Source organism: Pholcus phalangioides, unplaced genomic scaffold (assembly GCF_987345545.1).
Source record: "Pholcus phalangioides strain wild (caught in Gottingen) unplaced genomic scaffold, Ppha-v1.0 ptg000013l_1, whole genome shotgun sequence".
Taxonomy (NCBI): domain Eukaryota; kingdom Metazoa; phylum Arthropoda; class Arachnida; order Araneae; family Pholcidae; genus Pholcus; species Pholcus phalangioides.
Genome location: NW_028301606.1, coordinates 31731051 through 31756756, shown reverse-complemented (window position 1 = coordinate 31756756; position 25706 = coordinate 31731051). Strand labels below are relative to the sequence as shown.

Below are 25706 nucleotides of genomic sequence, written 5' to 3'. Positions count from 1 at the left end.
AATATGATAATCCGTCAATTAATTACTTGATTGAAATTAATAACTGAAACTCGTCAATTAATAACTGAATATAAATCTGGTCCAGGAAGATGTTGATACCGAATAGTAATGTTGGTTTGGTTTACACACGTTTATAAGTTTGAAAAAAGCCAACATTATATACAGGATTGACATTGTTGTTATGAATGTTTTCATTTTCTTGATACTTAATTTAATATTGCATTTTCATTCCAAATTTATCAGAGAATTTCCAACTTTATACTGAGAATAATTATGCGTAACCGCCGGTAAGAGCGATAAATGAAGTGAAATTTAACGGAATTTTCTTTACCGAGATGATTAATAATTATGCATAACACGCAGTAATAGGAACCAATTAAGGCAGAAGAAAACGTCGTATAAATGTGAAAGTCGTATAAACGATGTTCTACTGTATATCGCACTTTCCCAATAGCGGACAAAATTTTTGGTCCCACGGGTGTTCTACTGTAGTTGTATTTTTTGATACAGAAAATAGAAGAGATATTATTTATATTCTCGTGAATTGCTAAGTATATTTTAAGGCATGCGTGATATATAAACCCATAGTCCGCGGGCTAAATACTGCCCTCGCAGTCGTCTAATGTGGCTTGCGACCTCAAAACTAATTTTGTAAATATGAACTAAGAGACACATTTGCAGATCACAAAAGTGATCCGTGGCACATTTTCAGATATGTTAAGCCTCCTGCGGGATATTTTCAGATAACTTAATTGTGTATCGTCACATTTGAAGATGATTTGAGTGGCCTGGAATACATTTATGTGTCACTTAAATGACCTATAGTGCTGTTTCATATCAATTAAGTGACCCGCGGCACATTCCTAGATTGCTTAAATGATCCACGACATAGTAACAGATCAGTTGGATGACTCTTCATACAATTCCAGATCATTTAAGTTACCCGCGACACAGTGCCGGATCACTCAAGCGGCTCGCGGCGCATTTATAGATCACTTGAGTAATTTACGGTACTGTTCCAGATCACTTAATTAAGTGACCTGCGACGCGTTTACGAATCAGTGAAGTGAGACACACTCTCGTAAATGTTGAACACCTTTGTTTTAAGGCAAAGGAAAGTCGAAAATCTCACATACAAATTATAAATTTTTTCACGTAGACAATTAATTAAATTAAAAAAGCTAATTACATGCCATAGAAGAATGAAACTGCCTCTTCTTAAAAGTCCTACTAATTCCTGTTGGAAGAATTTAAAAAAAGACCATCTATTTGAAATTAACCATGCACGAAATGGTTTCTGAACCGTAGCAGCCACAACCGACGTTTTAACATTTGACGTGAATTCTGTGTTTCGATCATTAATCAAAAGTGTCAAAATTTGTGGCAGAGTTAATTAGGACAGAAAAGGGTCACTCAGGATAAAAGAAAACGAGTCAGGAACACACAATTAGTTTTGGAGTTCAAAAGCCATAATGATGTGTTTGTGGCGGAGTTTTTAGCGTTCGAAATTTCCAGACATTGCATCCTTCGCCGTTTTTCCGAAGGTAGTTATTGATCACGGAATGTAGGGGATGATGAAAACAAATTTCATGATCAATACAACATAAATAACTCCAAGGTTGGATTTTTGGGAACCTGAAGGTACGAACAATGCAACGATGGAATTTATGAAATGTTGGTCATTATTTATAGTTACGCAGAAGGGTTAAAAAGTCCATTTTCAAGTAAAACATCTACTTATCGATTATAGAAAATCATAGGAAATTTTTGACCATCAGTGAAAGTACGTATCATATTAGCACAAATCAATAACATTATTTATAAGTATATTTATTTACGTTTTTACATCATTTATTTTTATTTTCGTATTATTTATATTTAAATTGTATTTATATATACAGTAGAACATCTTTATAACGGTCTAATAGGGGCTAAAGTTTGTCCGTTATAATGAAAGTGCGTTTGTAACAAATAATTATTATAGAGGTGTAATTCTACAGGGTGTACATCAATGAAAATGCAGTAGTTAGCTGTAAAAAGTGTTATTATGTATCAAATAAGAAACAACCTGGAAAATGCCGCTGTGGTGGTCGAGTGGTTATAGTGCCGGACTCGTGATGCGAGGATCCGGGTTCGAACCCCACAGTGGTGGTCGGCTGAAGTTGGTTTTCTGTGGTTCCCAACTTCAAGTCGCAAATGCGAGCCGATCTCCCCGTTAAAAAGTCTCGCCACAGAGAGCAACAGTCCTACAACGGTAAATCATTCAACCATAACACTTCACTCATAGTTAGTAAAATTGGGGGCAGATGACAGCACTACACATAACAAGCATTACACAGAAACAAACTTTACGTCAGGTTGCACTACACGTACACGCACATTCCCGCATGTACCGGTTCGTTGGGGGGTTCCGCGGGGGGGGAGGGTGCATGTGTGGTGTAGCAGTAGTACGTAGGGGCTCGGGGATCCATGATGTTCTTAAGTCAGCCACCTCGTTGGGCAATTTGCCTGTTGTGGCGTTGTATTTGTATTTTGTATTTGTATTTGTATAGGTTGAATTGAAAAAGATATGTACGTATACTATATTAATTTTCTTAATCTTGTTTTTTTCTCAAGGTGGTGAGTCCTAGGAGTCATGCAGCGCATCCGCATTTACGAAAATCAAACCAATGATCGATGTTTGGTTTATTTTGCGCAAAGTTTTTTTTTTTTTTTTTTTACGAAGATATTCAATCTTCTTTGGAAATCCTCTTTAAACGAGTTAATACCTTTAAATACTTTCTAGATACTTAAAGTGACTCATCGGATAAAAAAAATTTGCAATTTTTTTAGCTGTCAGCGTTACAAACTAAGTTCGTTATAGCGGGGTACGCTACAGTGAGGCTCGTCTGTACTTATTCAACGAGTATACTATCGTACGAAAAAAAAGTGAAGACATAACCAGAAAAATAATAATAATAAATAAATAAATTATTGTAACTTACTTCTACACAATGAATTACTTTACGTACAATTAATTATCCTATCTAAAGAAACCTGTGGGATTTAAACGCAATTTCCGCTGTTTATCTCATAAACTATTACGTTTTGTTTCACTTGACTAAATTTGATGGAGGAGAAAATCATTAAATGCAAGGTTTCGCTGGTATTTCTTTCTCCACGATCAACAGAAATTAAAAACAAAGAATTCATTATGATTAATTATTCTAAAAATCATTGCTTACTAAAGTAGTGGACTTATTATTTATTGGGGAAATTATTTCAGTATCTTTAGATATGTAAAGGCAACGTGTTGTTCTCGATAGTCACGCTACTTCATTTTTGGTCTACGCAGAGGAAAGATGAATGATTTAAAAACAGTTCCACGTGCGCGTACTAATTACAACCAAAGGGCATTAAACAATGTTTTTTCTCCCTCCTTTTGTTATAAGCTCAAATTAATAATTTTTTTGTCTTTCTTCAGACATGAAGGTTTTTCGTACAGCGGGCTTCCTCTATTAATCACCGCACTGAAACTGCGTGAGGAAACGAACGTAGCGTGTGGCTGGCTGCTAAACGCCACTTTCATCTCTCTTTCCTGTTTTCTAAGATTTTTAGCTTTACCGTTATAATGAAACTAATGTCGGTTATCTTACATTCGGCGTTTGAAGACGTTAGAAAAACTTCAATTTACTATTACTTATATTTTTAACGGAATAATTAATTATTTAAAAATGCTTAAATAATTATTTAAAAATGCTTAAATAATTATTTAAAAATGTTTAATTAATCATTTTAATGACATGGTTTGAGTCAAAATTAAATCTTCGATTGATTCTTTTTAGTTACTCGGAAAGATAATTATTGGATTTCTCAGTAATTAAGCTTCTGTACGAAGTTCTTCTCGTGTTGTACTTGCATTTATACTCGCATTATTTTTCAATTAAACGTCTCTCAATAAAATGTGATGATATCATTGAAGAAAAAAATGTTTATTGAAAACCTCGTGATAAAATATATGCAGGGTGTTTACTTATTTATTTATACAGTATTGTTTAGTTGAGGCGTATGCGAGAGAATGCGGTGGTAAATTTGATATAGGGGATGTGTTTGCTATCAGACATTACATCACATACTTTCAGCAATATTCGCGGTTCCGATTGGTAGAATAATTAAAGATGCCTTGTTTTCCACTGGGTGCAGCCTTAACTACCCATCAGAAACCTATATAACTTTTGAACGTCTTGGTCATTTGGTCATGAGGCTGTGGGAGCGAAATGAAGAAAAAAAAAAATCTATACTTACACTTTGGGGTCATTCAAGTATTACGTCAGCATCGAGGGGGGGGGGGTGGGGTTTCAGATTTGCTGACTTTTGATGGCAAGGGGGAGGGAGGTTTGAAGGTTGCTTACGTCATCTACCATTCCTTTTTGAAGATATGAAATATTCTAAGCAGCTGACGAAATTTTGCTGACAGGGGGGGGGGGGTCAAAAATCGCTGAAAATCTGCTTACGTAATACTTGAACGGCCCCTTACCTCTAGAGAAAAGGTAACCAACAGCTGGCCCGTGAAGTGATTTTGTGCGGCCCGCGACAAAGTTAAAGTACCGTGAAAAAATTAAATTTGTGATCATTATTTGAACTATCGGTTCCAACAGCAGATTTTTTCTTGATTAACAAATTGCTTAAAAACGAAGACGAAATTAATTTAATATTTAACTAATTAATTCAATTAATAATGAAGCGGCTTATACACCGAAGTTGTTGCTACTGATGCGGCCCGCGACGCTATAGCTGACCATTATGTTGGCCCGCGAACAGAAATAAATTGGCCATCCCTGCTCTAGAGGATACTTATGCAACTTGTAATACACATGCTAATTTTTATTTGCAAATGTTTGAGCAAATAGGTCAAGCTTTGAGGCTGGGCATCAAAACGTCTCCAGCAGAACCATATCACATTCTTATTTCTTCACTAAAGAGTATGATTAGTTTACAAGAATGCACTTATGAAATTTTCGCGATTATCGTGATTCCGCAAAATCAACAGTTGATAGATTTTCGGTCTTTAAACAGGCTTACATACTTTTCTGATTAATAATTAGGGCTGTTGACTGCTCAGAGCAAGTCAATTTCAATTATACCCACGTTGTATATTGAAGCTTAAGCACATTTGCTGTGTTTTGTATTTCCCACAGGTTGAGAAATAATTTAATTATAATTTTTAGGTCTAGGTCTCACGTTATCATAAGTTTGAACGACCAGATTTGATGGATAACCTCAAATTTCCTGTCATTTTTGACGTTGTATTAGTGCATATCCACGAACAAAATCTCTCCGTAATAGCAGCAAGTTAAGAACCTAGGGAAGCCCACGAGATCCAGCAAGTCTCCCAGGCCAGAAACCTCCAATATATTCATCTCCTTATCTTATTATATTTTAATTTTGAATTTTGCATTTTATACATTTTTACCAAGTGACAATGGCCACATTGAGTTCTCCGGCCACATTTGAATTTGTAACAAAACCCCCACTCCACTCGAGTGTATTCTTTATCGTATTAGATATCCTTAATTGCGAACATAAGAAAAATACGCATACACGGAGTATTCGGCTTTTAAAATATGCTCCAGTTATAATTAGAATTTATAAATCTGAACACTTCCCAGAAAATACCGAGTCCCTAATATGGAATGATCAAAGTTTGGCTGTACACCTCTGACTTTCATCATCAATACACATTGATAACTAACGTAATCCAATTAGTGAATGTAGTTGAACCAATAAAAAAACAGTTTAAAGATATCAGTCACTCGTAAATTCTTATATTTTTTCTTTTGACATAATTATTAGTAATAATTTTCCTTTACTAAAGAAAATAAATTATTAAAGGTAAACGCTCTTAAAGAGGAAATGTACGCATTAAAATGAATCTTGAATACAAATGACGATATCTCATGACAGTATAACATCGAATCTAGGTTTTCCCAAAACTTTTATGTCTTTTTCGGATAACGCGTAACGATCTCGTAATGCTTTGAATAGCTCGTGAGGAATTGCTTAATGATGCTGTTGAAAGCTCCTGTCCTCTGAAAAAGAAACACGCTTACGTCTTATTATTATTTTTTTACTATATCTTTTCCGAATTCCCGATGAGAATTACCGTTTACGACCCTCAAGTCTATTTACATAATAACATCAGTTTCTTATATGAAAATGAAATAATTGGTTCTTTTATGTGAATGGTCTTTAAGGAACATTTTTGTGAAACGAATAAATGTCTCGATATTACATGAAAACTGTAATGTTTGAAGATATTATGGACATTACGTAACCGATTTCCATAAAAACAAATGACACACGTTTAGTTTTGTCTCTTCCATTATTTTGGGAGATTATAATATGAAATGAAAATTAAGAATTTCTCTCAAGTTAGTCATAGTTCAAATTATTCATACATTCATCCATTTATACCGTCATTTCCATGAATTTTAAATCTGAAACATTGAAAGATATTAGGTTAATAAATATTCAAATGACAATTTTAATGGATACTTTGACTACAATGTAATCGGAACAGAACAATGTTGATAATATATTGAATACATTAAATGTATCCGTAATCGAAGAAAAATATTTTCTTTATACGTCTCACAAATTTGAAATTATCTCCATGGCTTTGAATACTTTTAATCAATGTTTTTGCTGTACTTTCTCCAGCTGCATGAGAACCAGAAAGAAAATCATATTTTCGAAAGACGTCTTATAATAAAATTCTGTTTCGACCATCAGTAGCATAGCTCTCAAATAAGAGAAATTAAGTTTATAATGATTTGTTACCTTTAAAATGAAATTTTTCAAAAATATTTATTTCACCATAAAATGTAATTATTTGCCACCAACGCTTTGAGGGTTTCTTTTTAATTTTCTGCAGTATTTAATGAAATAAATTGATAAATGTAATATCTGGGTGTTATGATTGAGGAACATGGATGAGGATTTTTTTTGTATCACTGACAAGGGAGATGGATGGTGGTTTATCTGCTTAATCACCACCTCTCTATAAACTTGATGTTGACGAATTTTCAAGTTGTTAGTTTTACATCAAAATGATAAATACACTGATATTTATTTGTCATTTCATTGGTAAATACTAATAAGAAATAGAAATTTTCAAAATCTATTGAAACACATAATGGAAAATTAAGTATTTATTCAGAGAAAATATTCTGTTTTCCGATTCTTTTTCGTTTCTAACAGCACTGAACATAAAAAATGAGCGAAATAAAATCATAAAATTCAGATAATTATCTACTATTATTCAACAAAAGTTATGTACGAAATCCATTCATATTATTTCTTCTGCATAGTCTACCTTATTTTTACGAATCATGGAATTTCTGAAAACTTGTGATACCCTTCTGATGAGAATACAGTGGCACTTACAAACATGGTAATTATTCAGTGGCGCTTCTCTTTGTTACGACAAAAAGCTTACTATATCTTTGTGATGTACACTTTACTCTGGTGTATTACTTAAGTAGCTTAGTAGGTACGTAATTAAATAGCTGAAAAAAATGATCACATTTTTTGAGTTCTAATGAGGAAAATCAAAACTTTTCATCTTCATGTAGTTGAAGTTTGTTCACATACAAGTGAATTAAAAAAATATATTTTATGCTGCCATCTATTAGCTTTATTGAATGTTAGAAAATATTTTTCTCCCAAATCGACCATCCCTAATCCCCTGCCCGGCTGAGGAAAAAAAAATTCCGAACAGATAGCTTCGCAGCAAATCCATCGCCACACAAAGGGTTAAATCACTGAGATATATCGTGAACTGGTGTAACAAATGATCGATGAAATGTACACGTGCATATCAGTAGGTATTTCTACCATTTTGAATCCTCCAAGAAAACTTTGATCTCCACAAACGGAAAAATGTAGAGAGTCCTTTAGTCGAATCAGTATCGAAACTCGAAACAACTGTTAAAAAAAAATTTCGAAGTTGTTTCCCACCATAAACACATCAAAAATGTTTTATGCCTTGTTCTCTTTGACAAAGTCAAAAAGAAAAACGGAAGAGAAATGGATGGAAAATCTCTAAAACTTTGATATTCCGTTAACTTATCCATTTCTTTTTCATTTCTCATTTCCTTGCAGCGAAACAAAGAGGAAACTCCGTTGCGGAAACCAAAGGAAAAAGTCCATTTGCGATAGCTTTATAGCTTTTTTTTTAGAAGTTTCACCTATATGTGTACATTCGAAAAAAGCACGTAAGTCTGTTTGGTATCAGCGAGAGAGAAGAAGAAGAAGAGCAAAGAACGAGTAGGAAAAAATAAAACACACGGGAGGAAAAGGATTCCCATATATATCTGTATGCACATAAATTTTGAATGCTTTAGACCCTCGGTCTATTTTCCGCGAAGCAGGGATTTCTCTATTTGTTGCCACTTGAAAGAGTACACGTTTATGAACAACAAACTCGGTCAAAAGTTTTTCTTACAACTCGATATAAAACCCGGTGTATTTATGAAAGCTGGTATAGTATATGTATATTTTCCAATGTGGAATTGGCTTTACCACCATCTCCACTCTTTTTCGAAGTGAGGCACTCTCTCGAGTAAAATTTTAATTTACACCGTCTAATTTTTGAGAGGGATTAGTTACTGCAGTCTAAGCGTTGTGATGCTCTTGTTTACGAGTTGGATATTCGCAGAAACTCATTCTGAGGAATTATGGTGCTTATATACACATTTGGGAATATAATACAGGTGCAGTATACCTACCGCTTAATAGAACGACGCACAATGCTGTTGTTCGACTATTGTTATCACTTTCGCAAAGTACGAGACGGATCAATATCATAACATGGAGGAAAAATTCGTTTATAGATGTCAGTAGGGCTCGGATTTCAATTGCTTTGCATTTTTTTTTAATGATTTTCCATATTTCAATATTGTACGCGATAAGACATTTTTTCATGATTTTCAGAATTTAAAGCATATTTTCATATTTTTGAGATTTTTTTTTTGGAAAAATTTATCAAACTTCACTAATTTTATATCTCACATTGACAAAATTTTTCGATCATACTAGCAATATATTGACAATTTTACTAATCTTTCGGCATCGTTTCAGGCATAAATATAATATAACCATAATAATCTTATGTCTATGATTTTAGGCAATGGTTGGCAATTTTTCGGTGGTATTAACAACAATTCGCAATTTCAATTGTGTTACTTTGGCATCATTTTGGACAACGTTAGGCAATTTTCCGAATTTTTTTTCGACGAAATATGGTCAGCCATATAAAGTCAGTTATACAAAAGCATATTTTCAGGTTTTTACGGCATATTTGAAGTTGTTTTAGGACAGATATACATTTTTATGGAGCATATTGTGTGGGCCTTTAGGTCATGAAAATCCTAGCCCTAGTAATTTGGATTTTGGTTTATGTTATCAATTTTTTTTCGTCGAGATTACGTCTTTTTGCATATTTCGAAGCTAAAGTATAACCGGAATCCTATTTTTTTCCGTATAAGTTATCGTTATCAACCACAAGGCTATTTAAAATGTAAAAAGGCTCCCTTGTTGACAAAAATTTACATACTCAGTTCGTAATGTCTTAATAATTGGCTTTTTTATTGGGAAGTTGCTGTATTTTTGAAATATACAACATCCATATTTGCTATGGGCATCTTTTTCTCAGCCACCTCGTTGGGCATTTTGCCTGTTGTGGCCTTTGCATTTGCATTTGTGATCATATTATGTGGCATGTACTGTATTATGAGATATATTGTTATTTAACCTTATGTGTGGATGTTAATTCTTGAAACTCATTCATTATATCGTGGATATTTCTTTTACATTCTCTCAAATCGAAGTATATGTCACATAAGGTCTGTCCTAAACAATAAAATATAGTATATATCGAAAAATAAAAACGAAAACTTTCAAAGAAGAAATACGCATACATCATTCTTTGAATTCGCAATCACTGGATAACTATTTGTAGGTAAATAAAACAAAGTGGTTCATGTTGACCGTCAGAGGAAAATTCTGAAATCATTGTTGCTTTTCCTGTGAAACTGCCCATGGTAATAAACATGTTTTGCATTTATGCTATTCACACGTAAATAAACTTCCATATTTATAGTTAGCTGTGCTTTTTTAGAAATTCTCGATTTTTCCATTGCTCACATGCGATTTTGTATTGGATGCACATTTGCACGTTAGGGAAAATAACCATGTGGGTGCATGAAACCATAATTTGCAATGTGTGTTCAGGTGGTCTATATACCTCTTTTCTTAACTGAAATGAAGATTAAATTCACACACAGATCTGTGAGAAGAGTTTCCATATATTTTGCACTTTAAAATTTATTTCATATTTTATTGCATAACTTTGTACATGATTTATAGTAAAGCAGTATTTATTTACTATTAACTATGATAATTTCAGTGTTTTGAAGGCTCCAGTAGATAAAAAATTTACATAATATTTACTAATCTCTGTGAAGTAGGGAAAAATTATCTGATTGAATTCATACAGGCACATCGCATTCGGAATTTTAAAAAAATACAATCGTTCATATAACAATGTTAAACTATGTTTCAATAAATCAGAGAATGTATTCATTCTTCCCCAGTTGAAAGTATTTTATGATATAGTACGAGTATACACCCAGTGGTCAAAAAATTAGGAACACCCTAATTGGTGAGTAACGCTACTCACCACTGATATCGTGTGGGACCTCCTCTGGCTTTGATGACAGAAAATATTCTTCTAGGCATGGACTCCACAAATTTCTGAAGCCACCGTTGTGGAGGCTTTGTTGAAACAAATTCGTTTTAAGATCCGCCTTGTAGAGCGTAAGGATATGCTTTGCGATGATTCTGAGTTGTATCTCGCTTCAATTTGTTTCATTGTAGCTCTTCTATTGCTTCACACAATGTGTATCAGTTGCCTGGCATCTGTTTCGTTCATAAGCGATTTCCATATACTATTTCGCTTCCCGCTCGAGTTTTTTTGGCTTAGCTACCGTTTTTGAAGACGGAGGTACCGTTGTAGGAGAAAAGCGAACAAGAGCAGCGGCTTCGGCGATACTGGAACCACCGTGTCAGGCGCCCATAATCATGCCGCATACAAAGTCAAACAAATCTCTTGTTTTCTCCATGAACAGGCAAATTGCAATGTTAGTTGCTGCTTCTGACCAGGTGAAAGCTTTTTAATCAGAAAATCCAGCGCATTACGTCAGTGTACTGCTGCACGGGCTAGTTGAAGTTTGAGTGAGGGTGTTCCTAATTTTTTGGCCACTGAATACATCATCTATTTATTTTCACTATATATTATCTATTATTTTATTGTTGCACTTCAGTATTAATTTCATGGGTTTTTTTATACAGCTTTCGGTGCTTACACATTGTCCCGATTGTCTTCGCGGTCCTGTTAAGACCTTACATCAACCATATCAAAGGGTTTATAATACTGTATACAATCCCTAGGAATCTCGTTCAAAACACGTAAAAATAACCAGCTAAACAGTAAATTGTGTTTTTCCTCCTTTTCTCAATCATTATAGTATTCAATTCATCCATTTGATAAAAAAAAGTGAGGGGAAAATAAATCATTCTATCCATCAAACAGAAGAAAAATGTGCGGAAAACATTAAGAAAAATGGCGAAAAAATACAAAAGAAAAGGAATCCTGCCATTACCGGAACTGCAAGAGAAAAAAAAAGAGAGACAGACGAAAAACCATGAACCAAATATGGTGGACAACACGCTCAAAATAAATCGAATTTTCTGGAACCTTCTGAATGCCCGATCTATTAATTCAATTCAATTACGGTTATTATGCCGCTGAAAACGCAAATTTTCTTTGACGTGAATGATACCGTGACGATATCAATCATTCCTGGGAAATATAAATCGAACACAAAAGTTTTTCCCTCTTTCTTCTTTTTTTTCCTCTTAACAAATGACATTTTAGGAGAAACAAGAAATTACACGAACCATTAAACATGTCATTATCCCTCGAAAGTGAAGAAAAATTTTTTTTTAGAAGTGGAGGAATCTCGTGAACAATAGTTTCCCTACAAAAATGAAAGAAATACCTCTGAAGTATTATTTATACATCGTGGAAAATTTTTTGATTTACGCAGCATGTGTATCGGAATATATAGAGATTATTTTATTATTTACGCGTAAAATCAAAAATGTTTATCACAGCAAATGTTCATTGATTTTTTTTCAAAATATTTCAATATACATATGATAATTACATCAATAATACCATAAACTGAGGTGAGTTAACTACATACTATAATTTCTTGTTTTAGATGACGTCATAGCCATTGTAAATGAAATAAAGAGGTAATTCCAAGTCCAACCGCCAGAGTGAGCCTCCGCGATTAAAAATTGTGCCATGATCTCTCATAATTATCCCGGTTACTTTCCATCATAACTTGTGTTTTAAGGTTCCATGAAAACATTAGGAAACTGCTCACAGTGCTCAGTGGTTACATCTTGCATTCCTGATAGAAGTGTGTTTTGATTAGTATAATTTTAGTTGCAACTGTGGGTGGTAATTAATCTAATTAAATCAGTTTGTTAAATACTGGTTTTTATTATTAGTGAAATGATTAATATTTGCGGGGTGACTTGAGGTCAATGTTTCATATTCATTATAGACCCACACTGTTATACACATGCCACGAATATTTAAACATATGCTAGTCTCTAGGCCCGACAGAAATTATTTAAATATCAGATTAACTTCTTATATATAATCAATTTAAAAAAATAATTCAACATTTAAAGATTAACACCAAAACAGGAATCTTTGGTTTAACAGATTTACATTGTAAACGTAAAAGAATAATTTCACGTATTTATATTTTTAATAAAACAAATATATGCATTTATGCTTTTTTTATATTTGTTCCTAGTAATTTCTAGTTGGGTGAGATAGAAACAAGAGCTTCGAAAAGCGAAATACCAAGGCAATAGAATAGTCACCCATACAGGTGTGTTAATTTGGGTACGAATTTGTATTCATTTTTTTCTCCATTATAATAAGTAACAAAACACACACAATTATCCTTGCATTACTACTTTCTAGTGGTGCAACTTTTAGCGAAAAACGTTAGTTCATAAATATAAGGAAGATAGTGCAAAAAATGTCCAAAATACGTACCCATGTCATTCCCCAGTTTACGGTACACGTGAAAATGAACAGTCGTTTCGATGTCAAAGTTTACAAACTGAGCATTTAAGAATTTTTTTTTTTGTGTTATGCAATATTGCACTTATATAATATCTTTTTGTTAAATATTATTCTGCACCAAAGAAATGATGACGATGAAAAATCATTCTTCTACCCTTTGTTGGCCCGAAATGCATACTTTCAATTTTTTTTGTATCAAAACACAACGATAAGCCATTTTCCGGATTAAATTAATTACGAGTACTGAGCTTATAGTTTTCAAAGATGTGAGAGACACGATAGAAAATTCTTCTGTGCAGAAACTTTCCGGAAGCTCGAATAAAAGCGCATTAACAAAATTCTCATCGACTAAGCGAAAAAAAAAATGGTTTTACATTTCAAGTTTCAGAGTTTCCGTTCTTGTAACAAACTTGAGAAATTCCTAACTTATACGATGCTTAACTTCGGCAAACATAGCAAGGGGTACCTAGAAACAATTTTAATGCGCTTCAAATATTCCCTTTGATTTTTAAAAGCCTTTCCTGTCTTATAATGAAATTCACTCGAAACATATATGTGCATTTTTTATCTAAGTTGTTTTCAATTCCGATTTATTTGAACTGAGTTAAAGATACATCTAAGAATCAATTCGAAATTTTTTGAAATTCTAAAAATATTGACACAGCTTTTCATCCGACTTTGGCTATACTTTCATTTGCAGTGAATTCAATGGAGAAATATAAATATACTGCGCTTGCTATCTGTAGGAAGAAGAGAACGTGCACGACTAAAATAAACGACTGTAATAGCGTAATATTTTTCGAGACTGGCAGTGAGGCAGTAAGTGCTCAGCACAAACATCTCTCGTTTTCCACTCTTTTCGTATAACTTGCACATGGTAAACAGCGAAAGAAACGTTTGCATGTACATTATAATTTAGAATACCCTCTCATTCTACTTTTAAATTTTCCGGGAAACAAGCTTTTGAGTTCATTGATTTTTTTTTTGAAACAAAAATAAATATAAAGAAGGAATATTGAGTTAGATATTCAGCGGAAAAAGTACAAAAAATATGTTTTCTGAACGAACATCATGGAATAGGATAGTTTCTCTGATGAACAGCAAGATGGTATCTTTTAAAAATAAGCTGAAAAAATGTTTCTGAATCTCTGAAACGAGAAAGTTATTTAGATACGTCTTCTAATTAAAAGCATATTTCTTTATAAAGAACGGGTTATGTACGAATATTTCATCTGAAACGACTATATTTTTGGAAACTGAGAATTCTCATTTTGTATAAATTACCCATAATTACGATTTTCTTGTCACTCTTGTCCTTGATAGAGTTACAAACATGGAAAAAAAATGAAGAAAATTTATTGCAAGAAATAAATTCTCTGTTTTATAAGTACTAAACTACTTCAAGGCAGTTACCATTTTGGATAGTGATGGGATAATAGAAAATACCAGTAGCTATAAAAAGTACTTTGATGGCTGTAAGGATTCATGGCTCCCCATGAACTTCTAAATGACACCATCTTCTCGATACTTATCGATACTTTTCTTTGAACAACTTCAAATTAAAATAGTTTCTTCGACTAAATCACTACACGTCGTTTTGGTTTACACTTTTGTCGTCGTCTTTTTTTTTGAAGAGCGGACAAAGTGTAATCTTCGGGAATGTTTCAATAGATATTAAAGAAAATGATTGGAAGTCCATCGAAGTAATACCGTTTTAAGAGAATATAGTGATAGCCATAAAATTTTCTCAAGAAAAAAAAATATTGTTAAATTGTTTAGTTGTGTGTGTTGCTTCATGTTGTATGTGTTGCAATCGCGATGATTTCTTTCATATCCAAGTTTCATTGTGAGTTTGAAAGAAATTATTTTATATGCATTTGGTACATTTTCTTATTCTGGTCTGCTGAGTAATTGTGAATTTTTTCCTTTTCATTCCAGTTAAAAACAGTATGTTTTCAACGTAGTTTCCAGTTTCCCTAACGTGTGTGTCATAAGGGCAACCAAAAATACTCTATACAACTGACGTGTACTTTCCCGTTTGGTATATTCAGTACTAGTTTAATATCCTATGGTTCGAGACGTAGATGATGGAGGACAGACATTTCAACATCATTAGAATAAAAAGTACAACTAAAAACCAAATAAAAAGTGAAGTATTGATTCGCTTACAAGGACGAGTTCATTCGTTCTGTGATATTTGGAGGAATTGCGTGTAAACTTCCAAACGTACTTCTACAACCGTATAGTGATGCTTGGAGAAAAAAAAAGATTCATTCACAGTAATGCTTATTCCTCCTTTTTAAATCAAAAATTAATAGCTGAAAGTTGCTTGTCATGCTTTCATTATGAATGAAACAAATAAAGTATTGTGGATACTTGAAGAAAGTGTTGTCCGATAACACACATAAAAGAACAATCGAATTACTCACCAATTTTTCATTCTTCCTACGAGCAAATAAAGACTTCAGTTTTAGAGTTTTATCACTGGCACCTCAACTGCACATCGTGGTAGCCAAAAGTCTTTAAGTAAAGGTGTTGATTTACGGATCATGTAACATGTAGAAAAAAACGTTAAAAACAACTCAAAAGTACAGTAATATAATTCCATAGAACTCATAACTTAATAGGTCAGGGGGAGTACGGATATTAACCATTTACCAATCTCTTCCCACTTCTATTTTTTGTGATAAATTATGGAACTATAAATTTTGTAGTGAAAGCTGTACTCTCTCCACTTGTTCATACAAGATATACATTGGCAAATTTTGTAGAGGTACTGATTTTGAAATTTCACCTCTGTCCTTTCCGGGACTCCAGCCCGGGTCCCTCGAATGCCGATCGAGCGCTATACCAACTAAACTATAGTGACAGATTGAAGGTTTAACCAATGGAGCGCATATATATCCTGAATGGTACAGAACATATTTTGCGACGGCAATCAACTAGTAATGACTCCCAAATGACATCAGGCCACCAGATGGGTTCGAGTCCTGGTAAGCACAGGGATGAATTTTTTCCTAATTCAGTATCTACAGAATTAGCCAGTTTTTATGTATATCTTGCATTTATTTTTTCCTCGAATATATATATAGCGAAAATCTCAGTCTGAAAATATTCTGCGACATCAAATTTCGCTTGATATTCAATAATTTATTTTATTCCACTAATTAAACTTCCGTCGCCTGTTATTTTATTTATGGGCATTTATAATGACATAAAACCTGAAATAATAAATCTTTAGTTTTTTCAAGTCTGTTCCGAGCTTCGTAGTTAAAATACTCCATTAAACGGTTCATTAACTCTAAATTTTTAATATGTAATTTTCCTTACAACACAAATATAAATATGCATATGGGTTTTAATGCTTATACGTATAATAGTATTCCTCATGCTTTTTATATAAACGGTGAACAAATTAAAAAGGAAACGGTTAAATCAGATCGCCAAGTTATAACTTGATTCTTTTGTAAATGCAATAATGTATGTTTCTATTTACAAAAAGATTTAAGAATCAATGCAAAAACTTAAACTACTATTATTCAATATCTACCAAATCTTCAGTAATGAAGTGATACAGAATTTAAAAATATGCGAAAAAATGTACATAAAATTGAGATTAATATGTTCTCCATAGGTAACAATAATGTATGTAAAAAACAATAATGAAAAAATAAAGGCGAATACACGAAATCTTTTTCTTTATGTTCACTGATTGTTGCTTCGTTGAATTCACTTTTGTAATGAACTTGGATAAAAAAACTGGATAATAATCCCTTTCATCTCATATTTGAATATTGGGAATCTCAATTTCCAGCTCTTTATATCAATATTGTATTTTTCCCTAATGGACTGAGTGAAATCAAATAAACTCTTCTCCGTATAATAAAAGATTTGTATCAATTTACTTCGTGGAAGGGATATTTAATGAGGGATCTGTAATTTTTAGTAAACATTTCAAATATCATTTTTCGAAAAACTTTAAAGAGATTGCTTTTATTCAATCTGAAAAGAAAATGTAGGAAGTTCTAATTATTCGTTAAATTCCCGTGAATCTCAGAAATTTCATATTTCTTGAAAGTGATTATATATATATATATATATATATATATATGTATACACATTTTCCAATTCAGTTATGTATTATATTAAAATTTATGTACGAATCTAGAATAATGTCGAATTTAAATTTTACGTTTGTAATTATTTAACTTAATGGAAATTCAAAAGCATTTGAGAAGTTATCATTCTATAGCATCCTCTTTGATTTAAGAGAAATGTAAAAAAACAAAACATAATAGATATTACTTTTTTAATATCGTTATTTAGAGAAAACCGTTATTCACATAAACAAGTAAATAATGTTTCTTCGAAATGATCATAAATACTCGAATTTCATGTCAACATCTACATGACTGACCATGCCCCCCTCCCGCCCCACTCTATCAAGGATGTTGTTTAACATATGTACATAGAAGAAAATTCAAAAATCATTTCATCTTAGTTGTTTTGAAAAAATTATTGAATTGTGAAACTTAAAGTTGTTTTCCAGGGTGAAAGTGTTTACAAATTCAATCTTCCTATTCGATGGCCAATTCGTTTGCATAATAAAACGCAGATCAAGTAATTTTTATAGAAAACTATACTAAATTCTTAATTCGAAAAATAGTATTTGCAGAAAGTTTTGATCAAAGAACATGAGATGTGACAAATTATCGTGTTTTCCACAAAAAAAAACTCTTTCTGATTTTTTGATGCCATATTTGTAAATGTATTTGGATATATTTCAGCGTGATATATATAACATTAAAAACTGAAATAATTGCTACAAGGAAATTTAAGCACGTTGTATATATATACAGGGTGATTATAAAAAAACTATCCCGACATATGGACCCCTAACTATCATACCATTCACAGAAACTGAATGAAATTTTGGCATAAGGTATTTTGAGGTATGCGCTCCAGAATGATATGGAAAACAACAGTGTCACTCTAACAGTTACGGTTACAGTGAGAAAATTTCGAAAATATCAAATGGCAACACCAAGTTTTTTGTATTGGAATGTGATCTCCATTGTGAAAAACCCTAAATAGCGTTCGAACGGCAACTGTAGCATGGAAATCACCGGCGGTAGATAGGCTAAAAGTGAGGACAACCAATAAGGACAGAGAAGTAGCATAAAATAAAGCATTTTACTGTGTTTTACAAATTTTCCACATGACCTTGTGGAGGACTAATCAGCCTGGGATCTCAGCCGAAGAAACGGTGTGACGAATGAAACGAACATTAAGGCTCTGGTGCAAGGCAAAGTCCTTTTTACTTTTTCCTTGCCTAGCTCCGGGGATTTTCGTGCTACAGGTGCCACTACAACGCTACTTAACGTTTTTCAGTATGGAGATCGCATTCCAATACAAAAAACTTGGTGTTACACTAAGAAAATTTCGAAAATATCAAAAATATCAAAAATATCAAATCGAAAAAATCAAATGGCTCAACTTGTCGCGGGACAATTCGTCGCAGTCAATTTGTCGCAGCGTCAATTCGTCGTGCTACAAACTCGTCGCGGTACAAATTTGTCGCAGGCTCATTTCGTCGCGGTACAAATTTGTCGCAGGCTCATTTCGTCGCGGTACAAATTTGTCGCAAGCTCATTTCATCGCGACAAATTTGAATTGCTTTAAAATTCATATGTTTGTTGTGATCTTATAAATAGGGTAGGTGCTTTAGGCGTAAAAAATGAAACTAATTTTTTTTCTCATTTATTGGAAATGTTCCCCCTGCCCATCTGTTTTAATTTTTAACAAATGAAGGAAAGTATTCATTGAAGTCATTCAATTTTTAAAATTTAATTTTTACCATATAAGTCGCATCTCTGTCGGGATTTCCATTTCTCGCAGTGAGGGATGTTGAAGAGCTCACCCAAATAAAAATTTGAGATCAAATAAATTTTTAAATTTTAATTTCCACCGTATATGCCGCATTTCCCACTTTTTGTCGGGATTTGAGTCCCTGAGTGCGGGTTTGAGTCCCTTATAAACGGAATGAATGGCGATTTTCAGCCCCCCCCCCACATCCTCAATGTTTCCTTCATGTCGGCACCTTTGACTGGCCAAGCATGCCGGAAGTGTTTGGAACTTGTGGGTTCTTGTCTTGATCTTGAAGTAGGAAATTTTGATTTCTGAATCATTTCTCTGGGTGCTCATACCCATTCCATAAAGTACCCTGGGCACCAGCAGCATGTTTGTCTCTGACACCACTGCAAATGTCAATCGATTTTTGATTTTTTTTCAACTCTAAAGTAACAACTCTCGAGTGAAAAGAATGAAATCAGACTTTTAATTAGATCATTATTCTTCATGTACATGACACTCGAAATTAAAATTACAATATCAATTACATTTAAAAATTTAACTGCATATAAAAGTTTAATTATATTTGAAAACTCGGTTAGAAAAATTTGAAATGTTAAATAATTGATTTTTGCTGTGATAAAACTTCAATATCATGTGGAAAAATTTCGGTTCGTATGATATTCCCCAAATTACAGTGAGCCTATCTTTAACGGTAAATTTCTATCTGCCCCATGGGCTCGAGAGTTTCTCCCCCCCCCCCCACTTCAAGAGTCACCAACATTTACCATTACAGTATCTCCATAAGAACCTGAAATATTTAATCAATGAATAATTCAATTAAATTAATATTTAATTTTCACCGTATAAGCCGCACTTCCCGCTTTTGTTGGGATTTCTATTTCTCACAGCGAAGGAAGTTGGGCGCAGATCAAGGATGGAAATGTACAGTGCTTATGAATGACGATTCGATGAAGTTTTCATAATGCCCACAGGATGAGCACCGACAAAGGCAATGTAATCACCAATAAAAAAGATGACTATGGGTCAGTCGCATAGATGCAATATAACCATTAATCTTATGTTTATAATTAGTCGCATATCTTTGGCTGGCTTGTTTGAATATTTTCACAAAGTTTTCATTAGCGTCTAAGCTTTTGGTACAAAGTTGGTGTGCTTGGTCTACATATTTCTGTTGGCATAAACATGGAATATTGCAAAACCGAACGTGGAAATGATATGTTGGTTTACGTGTGTGTTTAAAAGTTTTTTCCCCCCATAATTCATGTTCCGAAATTATAAAAACTTTTAATGCAATTCAAAATGAATTAGCTTATTATTAATTTTCTTTATTTGAGTTTTTTGTTGTATCTTACAGGTTATACGGATGATAAAAAATAATTTAGTACTTTTTAAAATTAAATTGTTTGAATTCAATTTAAATTGCAATAAATTGAAATCTTCTACGTATCTTCTTCTACGTAAAGAAAAAAATTATGGTAGTTCAAAATACCATCACGTATTATTCTATAAATCATCATTGGGTTTTTACTGCGATATTCACGTATATAAGTGTAAATAAAATGATATTCAAAGAACTGAAAATAAATAAAGGTTTAGATATTGTGGAGTGTTTATATGTACGATACGAATTACGTAGACCAAGCACTATTAACCAACAGAAATATGTAGACCAAGCACACCAACCCTGTATGAAAAGCTTAGACCCTAATGAAACCTATGTGAAAATATTCAAACAAGCCAGCCAAAGATATGCGACTGATTATAAACATAAGATTAATGGTTATATTATATCTATGCGCCTGACCCATAGTCGTTTTTCTTATTGGTGATTACATTGCCTTTGTCGGTGCTCATCCTGTGGGCATTATGAAAACTTCATCGAATCGTCATTCATAAGCACTGTACATTTCCATCCTTGATCTGCGCCCAACTCCCTTCGCTGTGAGAAATAGAAATCCCAACAAAAGCGGGAAGTGCGGCTTATACGGTGAAAATTAAATATTAATTTAATTGAATTATTCATTCATTAAATATTTCAGGTTCTTATGGAGATACTGTAATGGTAAATGTTGGTGACTCTTGAAGTGGGGGGGGGGGGAGAAACTCTCGAGCCCATGGGGCAGATAGAAATTTGCCGTTAAAGATAGGCTCACTGTAATTTGAGGAATATCATACGAACCGAAATTTTTCCATATGATATTGAAGTTTTATCACTGCAAAAATCAATTATTTAACATTTCAAATTTTTCTAACCGAATTTTCAAATGTAATTAAACTTTTATATGCAGTTAAATTTTTAAATGTAATTGATATTGTAATTTTAATTTCGATGACCTTTCTGCATTGACAAAAAATAATTATTTTCAGTAAACTGCGTGTACACTTTTTTTCCTGTTTTTATTTCACGTGTAAGACAAAAACCTACGTACAAGCTCGCGTGGAACATGTACAGTGAAGAATCGACGGTTCGACGAATTGATTCTGCTCTGTAATATATAAATTAACGTCACGACGAATTGACACGGCGGAAAACTTGTACAGCTACGAATTTGTATCGCGACGAATTGGAGCTGCGACAAATTTGTACCGCGACGAATTGACACTGCGACAAATTTGTATTGCGACGAATTGGAGCTGCGACAAATTTGTACCGCGACGAATTGATACTGCGACAAACTTGTACCGCGACGAATTGGCACTGCGACGAATTTGTACCGCGACATATTGAGGCGCGACGAGTTGAGCGCGACAAGTTGAGTGCGACAAATTGACCGGCTACGCTGTAACCGTAACTGCTTGAGTGACACTGTTGTTTTCCATATCATTCTTGAGCGCATACCTCAACATACCTTATGACAAAATTTCATTCAGTTTCTGTGAATAGTATGATAGTTTGGGGCCCATATGTCGGGATAGTTTTATTATAATCACCCCGTATATATACCTCTCTAGGTATGCATGGGGTATACTTGTGCTACAAGAGCTACAAGCTTTTCATGGGGTAAAAAAAATAACTCACAGAATTCAACTAATATCCTCAATATATTTTTATCAGTAATAAAAGTAAATTACACATAAATTGTGTATTCACTGGAAACGTTCCCTTATTGACAATGTGCACAATAAATATAATTGATATTGCTCTGCGCCTTTGTGATGGTTTTGAACGGTTTTCTGACAATGAGTGAAGCAGAATATACATAAAAAAATAAGGAACTCTTTTGCTCGCATGTAGACATCTTTTATAGGAGGACAGAACTACTCAAGTCAATTGCCTCGGAACTTGTTCTCTAGAAATGACGGAAACTTTTATGTGCTTACTTACTTAACTTGTTTGGCTTGCATCACGCTGAAGTGAGCTATTTCGAAATAAAATCTCAATAAATACGTGTGAGAATAGAAGGTCACCTCTGAAGTTCAAAGAAATTCTTGAAGGCGAAAAAAAGTGGAAATAGCCTAGTATGTTATGTTAACAGAATAGAGGAACTACTAAATTATAGAAATTACAATACACTCTAGTATTACTTTATCACAAAAAAACATTCTTTCGAGTATGTATGAATATTGCATGGTATACGATTAGACAGTTATATTTTGTCTGTATGAAAGGGTTGAATATTATTACAAAAATGAGAAACTTTGCCTGGTTTTAATTTATTCAAAAATTGCCACGTTTTTAAGACAAATAAATTCAATTGGTCGAATATTATTGGAGTGGTAATTCAGTCTTTTACACTGATTTCTCTGACGTTTAAAATTTGATTGAACTTAAGCAAAGAACGTCATGGATATCTCACGCATACTATGTATTTCGTATTCTTATCATGCTTAATATATCCACAATAAAAAAATGAATTTATCTATCAATTGAACGTATGAAACACATTCAAGAATAATTAATAGATACTTTACAAAAAATAATTTGCCTTTCTACAAAGTTTGCCTTGGTTATCAAACCATTTAAAGTGAATTAGCTACTGAAAATGAAAAATAATCAAAACTTTTTCACCTAATATTGGTTTCCTTTACTACTTTTTTTACGTAGGCAGTTGACGTATGAAGCAGAAGCATGTGTATAGCTTAAAAGACCGTTTAAGAGCCTCGTATCAGAAGTGATAAGTCTTATCTTTGCATGATGTACCTCTATTTTAAGAGTAAAACTTTTTTTATGATTCATATCGGAAGAGCTGTACCCGAAGTGCAATGTCCTCGTTTCTTATCACTGACATTAGAAGCGAGTCTCTTAGTGTACTAACCGAAGGATCGACTAATCGAAACAAAAGAGGGTATACATTAAGGCTCGAAGTATGGCCATTAAAACGAAGATAAAACAGTTGGTAAAAATCTAATTAAATTTAAAAAAAAGAAGATAAAATCATATTATCTTCCTTAATGTTCACTCACATTCCCAAGACCAGACACACTGACGATTATAATAATTACAATAAGATTATCATAATACTATTAATAATCTCAGAATAAAACATACTGTCAAGGAAATCGATTTAACGATTTCTGTCACAAAAATGACATGAAAGATTTTTGCACAGTATGGTGAGAGAGATGTCGTTTTTTTCGATTTAGTTCTACAGCTGAGTTGTTACGAGCATTTATTATGCAAATAGTGCAGCGTGGCTAATAGTGTGGCTAATCTAAAAAAAAAATGTCAGAACATTTTTTTTTCAGATTATTTATTTCACTTAGAGGTATGAAGCGTTTTTTTAATAGGATTATTGTAATCTCAACAACATTTAACGAATGGAAAATTTTAGAAGGAAGGGAAGAAAGTAATTAGGAAGGGGAGGGAAAATATATCCAGATAGTTATATTATTTTTATTACCACACAAATGTAAAAATATGAGAAAATAGTGTAAAAAAATTAACAAACGGTCAAAACAGATTGCGCATTCTGATAAATGCTAATTAAATTATTATGGACAAAAAGACAATGAACAGAAAAAAAATTTAAAATATATAATACTGAATACATACGAAATTTTTGGCAACGGGGGAGTGCAATTTCGTAACAAATTCGCATATTGCATCAAATAAAATTTTAAACATTTGGTACGTTAGAAAAAAAATGGAAACAAGATGCTGAGCTTGTAAATAAATTCATCTATACGTTAAAAAACTGCATGAGCAAAACCGAGAAACATTAATACAAATTTTCAATATCATCAAATGAGATTATGTGTAGCTTGATACGTTTTTAAAGGAGGATAAATCAGTATTGGTAGTGATTTCTATGTTGATGTATTATATAGCATTTGTGGATGATATAAGTTAATGGTTTTTTTTAAAAGTGTTTCATGAACTAATGGTAGTTAATACAAATTGTTGAGTGTATTTGAAGATCGAGATGTATTTAAAGGTAATGAAAATTGACCTTTGAATATGAGGAGGATAGACTCAAAGAAATACACTTGACGTAAAGTAATTATTCCAAGACGTCGATGAAGTTATAATGATGGATAAATATATTAAGATTTAAGGATTGTAATATTCAATTTCGTATTTTGTTTTCACTTATACAACAACATGAAAGGTATAAAAACATATCTGATATTCATGCATCATTTCAATAATTCTTTAAATCAGAAGTATGTCTCTATCATCAAAGGTTGAAAAGTTAAGATGGGTCATGGATATATCATCGTATATCGAAATAATAAACTAAATTCCCAAAATTAAAATATAAATTTTTTTCCAAAGATAAAACTAAATCCATTTAAACCACAGAATGATCATAAGAGACCTAATTATATACGTAATGAGCAGTATATAGATTAAATGATATTTCATTCAAAAGTGTATTTACTGTAATGATTCTTCAATATTTAAAAACTATTTGCCTTTAATGTTTCATAGTTAAATACACCACGGAATCGTTTGTTTCGAATCGAATGGAAGAAAATAATTTATTGCGTTTTCACGTGAAAATGAATTATGTTCGTGTCAAGATACTAAAGAATGAAGCTCAAAGATTCATTGTTTGTTGTGGAAACATTTTCGAAGTAATGGAACACATACAAATTCCCGAAGCTAGAAATTCTTCGAATGAATAATTTCTAAAGAAACCGATTCAGAAACTCGTTTTTAAGTTGTTTTTGTAAGGACCAAAAGGTCTTGAACTAAAACGTGAAGTTATTTTTTTTCTTTGTTTTCATTTATTTGACTATTGTTTGTGAATGAAATTGTTAAATCTTGAATAACTATAGAAATATGTACATATGGCAGCAGTTTCTCACTACAAGGAGAAAAAGTTCTTCAGAAAGACATATTGTACAATGTGTTCTAACATAAATGACAATTGCAGAAAATTTAAAAAGAAAAAATGAAATGTTGCTGGATCACAATCAGATCACAATATACTTTTGTCGATCAAATATTCATAGGGCGCGATTTATAAAAGAATCAGTAACAAAAATTATGATTTATGATATGATGAAATTTGATTAAACAATACTAAAAACTTTTAAACTCTTAATGTTTATTATTTACCGGACATAAATCTTTTTTCAGTAGTTTGTAACTTTGGAGTCGTTTTCTACGAATATCATCTTTTCATACCTCATAAACATTAACGAAAGATCCATAAACATTTTTGAATCATCG

The 25706-nt window shown here is 32.7% G+C and overlaps 1 long non-coding RNA gene across 1 annotated transcript in view; it reads right to left on the bottom strand.

The window, feature by feature from the left end:
• The window catches only part of LOC149078972 (uncharacterized), a 44861-nt gene extending 21702 nt beyond the window's left edge, over positions 1–23159 (bottom strand). Inside the window, exons 1-2 of the long non-coding RNA XR_016193835.1 lie at positions 23097–23159; positions 15643–15733 (exon numbers count right to left, since the gene is read on the bottom strand). This is a non-coding gene — a long non-coding RNA (uncharacterized LOC149078972). The remainder of the gene's footprint in view (positions 1–15642; positions 15734–23096) is intronic.
• Between the last annotated feature and the right edge of the window lie 2547 nt (positions 23160–25706).